We start from the raw sequence: 8,741 nt of genomic DNA on the forward strand, positions 1-8,741 counted from the left end.
TCAAAGATGCCTGGTATTTCACGCACACCTGCAGCAGCTACAGATATGCGAGCGACGAGATCCTCATCTGAGTCAACTGAAGTCTCATAAACAAGATGCTTTAGATGTCCCCATAAAAAGTAATCGAGGCTCGATAAATCGGGAGATCGGGGTGGCCAAGGGATTGGTCCACCACGCCATCGAGCACCAAACGTGGTATTCAGGTAATTCCGTACATCAATGCTGAAGTGTGCTGGCGCCCCATCGTGCTGAAACCACATGCGGTTACGAATGGCGATCGGAACATCATGCAGCAGTTGTGGTAACACTTCTTTCAGAAAACTAAGATAGCTTCCGCCACTGAGTCACGTGGGTAGTAAGTATGGGCCAATCAAAAAGTCGTTCACAATACCAGCCCACACATTAATACAGAAACGTTGTTGAAACGCATGTGGACGCGTGGCATGTGGATTATCGGTTGCCCACACATGGGAATTGTGCGCATTAAAGACACCCTCGCGTGAAAATGTCGCGTCATCTGTAAATAGCACATCACCTACGAAATCCGGCTGCAACGCACATTGCTGCATCACCCACAGGCAGAAGTTCACGCGGAGAAGATAATCTGCCGGATTCAATGCTTGTACTTTCTGAAAATGGAAGGGGTGTAAGCGATTTTCGTTTAACACTCTGCATACAGTCTGATGACTCACACCTACGTCACGCGCAACAGTTCTTGTGCTTGACTCGGGTCTATCAGCCACAATGTGCAAGATGCTTTCTTCCAGCCTTACAGCTGTGTACAGCACAAAGTTGACGATGTAACCGTTGAAAAATTCTATGATCCGGCATTCGTCGATCAGAATACTCCGCGCGATACATTCGTAACGCAGCTCTGCCGTTACCATTTGCACGGCCGTACAGTCCGCAAAAAAAAAAAACGAATCACCCTGAATAACTTTCGTTCTAATGATCGGATTTTCACGAACAAAGTGTCAATCTTAATGGTTTCTGGGGGTGACCTCAAATATGCTAATTAATTAGTTCTAACTATTAATTAAGTTGCGAAATCAGACACAAAAACGTACTTTCTCTGAATAAACATATATTTTTTTTTACATATTTGGATTTCTGACCTTCAAAATATAGGGGGTAGCCGCAATCTGGGAAATATTGTCCCCATAGTTTGGTCAGGAGAGCGATCCAAAGTTCGTACCCCTTAATGTTAATTTCACTTTTTACGTTTTTAGTCATATTTTTAAAACTATTAAAGAAATTCAAAGAAAATTGCCCCCACTCATGAAACTCGATTACCCAAAGATAATTTCATGAAGGAAATAATTTTTAATAATTATTAATTATTTTTTATTATTTAATTAAATTGAGGATGAAAAAATTTTGAATTATAACGTATGAATTTTTTTATACAATATTAATCTACATATTTTTCAATAGAAAAATCTAAAGTTTCAACTGTTTTTATTTATTAGAAGCTGAGAAAAATTAAAACTAATTATTTTTAAAAAAATAACTTGGCGACAGTAAAGAAATAATTAAATGGGGCGATTAATATTAAAATGTGATAAACTTGCGAGGAACTTGACTTCGCGCGCGTAGCGTAAAATTTCCTTCATATTTTTTTCGCTAATAATCGTTTGCTAATCTTTTTATTTTTATTTCTTTCAAACTATAAAATAGGATATTTCTTTTTTAGTCGTTTAATATTTTATTTTTCTATTTAGTAAAGAAATTTGAATAAAAAACACTTTATTAAACGAATGTCTAGTTTTATAAAAGCGTGCTTCTGATAGAATATGATTGATTATACACCAGATTTTGCTAATTTAATGTGATTTTTTTTAATTTTGTTTTTCAATAACTGATACAATTTCAATAATATACATACGTATGCATAGATTTGAAGTAATATATTTATCAATTTCTTGATTATATATTTCATAAATATTAATAAGTAGTCAACATTTTCACGTAGTCAACATTTTTCAGCATCTCTCACAACATCACAAATTTCTCAACATCTTATAAGGTAAACTAACCAATGAAGGAACACTTAAGCTTAGCTTGCCTTTAAAAAAAATCATAAAAATTTCTAAATTTGTTATTAAATGCAAATTATGTAAAAAAAATTTGATAACTTACATAATATTGGTTTAAGCTTTTGGTGGTTTAAATAATAAGTAGCAAACAATTGCATCGAATGGAATAATATCACATAACCAAGTGAAGGAACAGTTCTTACCAGTGAATAAACACTAAATTTTCAAGTGAATGAACACTTAATTTTGAGAATGTTTGATGCTCGTTAGGAATCCATAGGCCACACAAATGTCTAAAAACAAGATTTTTCTTGGAATTGCAACATATAACCACAGTTAACGTGGAAAATGTTACTTTTTTTTCAGTCATGGAATGGAAAGTAAAATATGTTTGAATACATAATTTAAAAAAAAAAAAAAAAATTCCACACAGTTTAATAGTCAATTCTAAATTATGAATGTTTATTATTGTGTAATCCGATGATGCTTTTACTATTATTATTATAATTAGATCACTTTTTTGTTTACTCTTTTCCCCATATTTTTTGAACTTCTTTTTCAGCTTAAGTATTTTTTTTCTCTTCGTCATACTTTCTGCTTTAACTTTTTTTCAGCTCTTTCAATCTCTTTAAATTTTCGTTCTTTTTCTGAAATTAATGCAAAAAAGTAATTTATTTCTTTTTCGTAACCTTCCTCTTTTTTCCAAATTTTTGGTCAATGTAAATTTATCTTCGAAACTTCTTTTGATTTTCCAGTACCATTTCTAGAATTCCTCACTGGATAATAAATGAGAAAAAGGAGTTTCGAAGTTTGAGTAAAATCCATCTCTCATTGACTTATATCTAGTGAGTCATCAGCAGTACTTACCATTTACTTATGGAACCGATTGTTTTTGCAACAATGTCTCAAGAGGACTTATCTCAAAATCAGTTTTCAAGATACTTTCATTATCAATGTTAGTTGTATCAGCTTCAGTGCCAAAATTTGATTAACCAAATGTTATTTTTGAAATAAATTCTTCAATATTGAGAAAAGCACAGGCTATTGGATATTTGGGAGATTAAACTTTTCTGTCAGAGTTCCTTTAAAAATTTGCAACATAACTTCTGAGATTTCCATCTCAAGCTTCTGAAGAAATAGTGCATCGTTACTCTCAAAGCATGTGTTTTGTTGATAAGCTGTCTTGCTCATTAACTCTTGGTGTCTGTTTTGCATGCATTTGTTCAACGTTTTCTACATCGAATGGAATAATATCACATTTCATAAAAGCATTTTAACTTCATCAGTTGATGCCTCAAAATCTTATTTAAAAATGGATGTAAAATTTTCTCGACACATTGTTTTACGATTCTTTTGTTTTCAAGATCTAATGGGAGATTTCAATGAATTAGGTAGAAAAGTAAACCAGAAAATTTGTTTTGATGAACAAAACTTGCTCAGTTTCAAATTGATATGAGATTTATACCTATCCAGAACAAGCAAAATAGGGAATTTGATAGCATTTTTAATTAGCCATGGGTAGAAACATTTGCAACATATTTGTAAAATGTTGCTGCGATCATCGTTTCATTTCATGAATCGCTTTTTCCAATGAAATATATATCAGGGACTGATTCTGTAATATCTCAAAGAATTCTTCAGTAAGGAAAAACTACCAAGGGAGGTACTTTTTCTTTCCTGGGTACTTTGGAATATAAATCCTTATAAATTTCATGAAGAAAATTTTTTCCCGTTTGGGCAGTATTCAACTCTTGCTTCGTCCGCATTGTAAATGCAATCACTTTCTAAAAGGATGGCAGGGCTACTTCCCTCTTAAAGATTCTTCTAAAGTTCTTAAAATCAGTATTTCGAATATTATTATCTAAGGGAAGTTTTGCTTTTTGAAATTATCTTCGCATTGCCCTGAGTTATCGTTGGATGTCACCTTAAAAAAAACTTCACCCATTTTTTACCTGGATGATTGTCTTTAAATGGATTTTTCCAACCAGTTCCCGTCAGGACATTAAAGACCGCAATAAGATAAAAATTTAGCTAATTATTGGCACAAAAGCCTGCAAAGAAATTTTCCATTCAAACTCTTATTATTATATTTAGTCAGTAAACATAGTTTACTAAGGTGTCTAAGGTATGATGTAATAACTAATCACTATATTTATAAAGATAATAAATAATATAAATTTCAATTGTAAACGGAATTTTTTGTCCTTAAATTAAAATGTCCTTAAATTAAAATGTTAAGGCTTGTAGCAAAAAAAAAAAAAATTACTGCATTGATTTTTTTTACAAAGAAGTGAATTATTAGTTCAATCTAAGAACTTGTGCCTATAACTTACGTAAAACTTATTTTAATATAGAGTGAAATAATTTAATATGTTGTGTAACTAAATGGATAATCCCAAGAAACTGAAACGAAAATATAATAACGTCAATGATTTAAAAAAATAATGGATGATAATAAAAATAGACATGTTTTGAGCGTCCAATAATAAAAGTCACAAGTTATTCAAGCCTAACAAGTCTTGAGAATGGGCGATTATATTTGAACGCTCGAAACATGTTGACTTTTGTTTCCCTCTTCATATGTTTTGAAGCCAGTTGAGTTTTTATCGTCAATTATACTGTTTTACATTTGGGTCTTGATCATTATTTTGATAAGGATTTTACACTCGTTAAAGTAAACATATGCATTTTAGTATTTTAACAGGATTTATGTGGTCTTTAAAATCGTAAGAGAATCCATATTGTAAAAGTTATATTTAACTTAAAAGTAAAAATTTTGAGACCAGATATTTTGAGTTAATGAAATTAAATATTTTATCTTTCAAGTTTTTGTGCCCCCATTTCAGTATCTTAAAGATCTTACGAGCTCTGTTTAAAAAGAAAGTATCAAATATATATAAGAAAACAAATTAATCATAGTAGCAGTATTTGGTGGTAAATGTAGCGTATCTTAATTGAAGAATATGCTGTGCGACATTTTATGGTCAATTTGCGAACGTAAGTTTCACAATGTAACGAAACATGAGGATGCTATTTGCTAATCATTTTTATCCAAAGAAAACCATGTAACCTAAATATCTAGCAGAATGAAGCGATTTTTTAAACAATGAATCATACAATGAGCAACATATTATTTCAATATCTTATTCTTAAACATAACATATTTCAATGTTTTTAAAATGGCACTAAACATTCAGCAATTCCTTGAGTTATAGAAAAAAGAAATCTCGTAAATTATATAAAACCTTGTGAATTTGCATTAGAATTACTAAATAATTTTTTTCTTTTTTTGAAACTTTCTTGCCTATAAGACTCGATTAAAGCTGTAAAAATGATTATCCCTGAAATTTTTAATATAGCTATAATAATTTATGTTAATTTAATTTTAGTATGAAATCCTCGAATAAATATAGCAAAAACAGCATAATCTATATAATATCAGATAAAAAGTTCATGTATTTAAATTCTAAAAACTTAGAAAATCATAAATAATTTATAAATCGAAACAAATTTTCTTTTCAAAGGGGATTTAAATAATTTTTTTTTTTTTGCTTTTTGGACAGAAATCAGCTTAAAAATTGTCTATTGCCTAGAAACTTCGAGATATTTACTGTTAACAATTAATTAAACCTCTCCCAGCAATCACAAACATTATTTCAATTTTTTTTACAGTCAGAGCGTGGTTGCCTAGCAACCTAGTAAAATGAAGCACTCCTCTTTTGAATTAGTCAATGGGTTATCTTAAAATATTAGTTTGCACAGGCGACTTTTTTTGGCGGTTTTCTGGACTATCGCCAAATATATAAACCTTTATTGCTGCCCAATTTACCACTCAATTTTTTTAAAATTTTGCCGACCCACCCTAATTCAAGTGTCTAGATTTCAAATATGTAAAAAAAAAATATATGTTTATTCAGAGAAAGTACGTTTTTGTGTCTGATTTCGTAACTTAATTAATAGTTAGCACTAATTAACTAGCATATTTGAGGTCACCCCCAGGAACCATTAAGATTGACACTTAGTTCGTGAAAATCCGATCATTAGAACGAAAGTTATTCAGGGTGATTCGTTTTTTTTTTTTTTGGCGGACTGTACACGGTGAAAAAATCAAAACATTAGCTAAATAAGAAACATATTAGCAAAATAAATTATCAAATATTGCTTCACTAATATTCTGCATTTTAAAGCGTGAAAATTCAATGCGTAAATAAACGCGAAATATAAAAAAAATTCAATGCATTCAATACAAACACTTAAACGTTTTTTAGACGTTTAGGTAGCTCCCAGTAGAAAAATATCAATTCAACAGCGGCCTTTTGAAGCATTCTAACTTCAATTAATTAATTCCTAATTGAGTTTAAATTAATTATTGTCATGTTTTTAGTGCATGAATCTGAATTGAACAACCTGATAATGCTCACTCTGGTTATTGTTATCTGGTTGCTCACTACGTGCTCTTGCGCGCCGAAACCTAACAATTAAAAATGAAAACTGTTGCCAGCGCGAGAAAAGAAATATCAGCGGTTTTATTGATACATACATACATACATACATACATACATACATACATACATACATACATACATACGTACGTATTAGCGTTTTATATAATAAGATAGATTCTTTACGTGGCTCCCAAATTTTGGCTGTATTTCTTTTCCACCGGTGGCAACGTTTGCTTTGTTTTGTTTACGTTTTGAAAACACCAAAGCATTCTGCCTTTTAATGATGCGTTTCTGATCTAATATATAGAATTCTCTTACGTAGCTCCCAAATTTAGGCTGAAGTACTTTGTACAACTAAATAAGATTCTTTTCACAACACTTAAATATTTACTTTATTTTCTTCATTTATCGAGAAAACAGTCGGCAAAGAATTCGGTTAGGTTAAAAAACATTTCGCTAAAAAAATAACGAATTCTAAATGAAATAAAAATAAACAACTTAAAAAATAAAAATGCTGTTGCCAGCCATAGAATTTTTTGAAAGTTAACTTAGCAACATAAATCTAAATGACATAGAAGCGCAACTAGATCAAAATTATGATACCTGAGCGCTTGACGTAACAAATCCTTCAATTCAAAAAGTGTTGTATCGCCAAATGCCCAAATTAACGATTATGTTCTTAAAGAAATTCTATAAAAAGTTTTAAATAAACAACCTACTTCTACAACTGCTTCTTGAAGAACTTGGCTCATTGATTAAAAATATTGTTTTAATTTTACAGTACTAACTTTACTTCTACTTTCATTATTGCTATGACCCTCTTTCATTACATTTTACATCTTCATGCTAAATTTGAGAACTTTAAGTTGTTTTGTGGTTGAATACTGACATTTAGAAATGTGTACATAAAAAAATAATATTTAGAGGTTAAGAATTGCCTCAGAAAAATTTGAATTGTTGACATTGAATTTAACAATGGAAGCAATGGTTTTTGAGAAAAATTGAATTGTATTGTTTATATCAAAACTAAAAATATTGCGTTTCAACTTAACAATATTCCCTTAATTTATACTTTAGAATTGTCTCGGAGAAATTTGAATTGTTAGCAATGACTTAAACAAAAAGTTTTATTTTAACTGACAAATACTATATTAAAATTTAAATTTTTTCTAAGACTATACTCATTTTCTTACTCTTTTCTTTGTTTTTTATAAATTTTATATTTTTGTGATAAAATAAAAAACTTATAGTTGTTCTGCTTCTGAACACTGATGAAAATCCGAAATGATGGGCTTCATCAACAATCAAAAATATATACATTCCCTTAGGAAAATTTGCCATAGGTTTGCCATCAAAAAATGCCATAGGATATTCCTATGGGGTTTTGCCTATGGTAAAATTTTGCCATATATGTATGGCAAAACCCCATAGGAATACCCTATGGCATTTTTTTATATGGCAAATTTTTGCCATACATGTATGGCAAAATTTTGCCATAGGCAAAACCCCATAGGAATATCCTATGGCAGGCATAGGAATATCCTATGGCATAGGAATATCCTATGGCATAGGAATATCCTATGGTAAAATTTTGCCATACATGTATGGCAAAATTTTGCCATAGGCAAAACCCCATAGGAACATCCTATGGCATTTTTTTATATGGTAAAATTTAGCCACAGATGTATGGCAAATTTTGCCATAGGCAAAACTCCATAGGAATATCCTATGGCATTTTTTTATATGGCAAATATTTGCCATAAAACTAAGATGTGCTACAGTTTATGAAGAAATATTTTTCCATAGGCTATGGTACACCTTTGCCATACAGCTATGGCAACATTTCTCGTTGATATTTTACCATACATCAAAAAATAATTACTTACAAGAATCTTTCGCAATGGATATGCAAAACTTAAAGATTGTAGAATAAATATATATCCAGAAAGCTTTTTTCAAAATTTTTTTAATAAACTTTCCCTGTTTTACTTGCAGAATCCTTTTTGAATGCTGTTCTTATTCAAATAAATTTCAAACGGTTAATACTAATCGTTAGAAAATGGGTCCGGTGGTCGGAGCGAGTGGGGAAAATATTGGTTATGTTGATTAGGAACGAAATATATTGAGTACAGGCAACCAATATTTGTTAAAGCTGTAAAAAACAAGAAAATAGAAAGTGGGAGGTCGGAGCGAGTATAAAAAACGTTAATTTGATTGATTGGTATCATAATTAGTTAGATAAGCGTCAAATGTTAGAGGA

This window comes from Parasteatoda tepidariorum, chromosome 7 (assembly GCF_982258835.1).
Source record: "Parasteatoda tepidariorum strain Cologne lab strain chromosome 7, Ptep-v5.0, whole genome shotgun sequence".
In the NCBI taxonomy this organism is placed as follows: domain Eukaryota; kingdom Metazoa; phylum Arthropoda; class Arachnida; order Araneae; family Theridiidae; genus Parasteatoda; species Parasteatoda tepidariorum.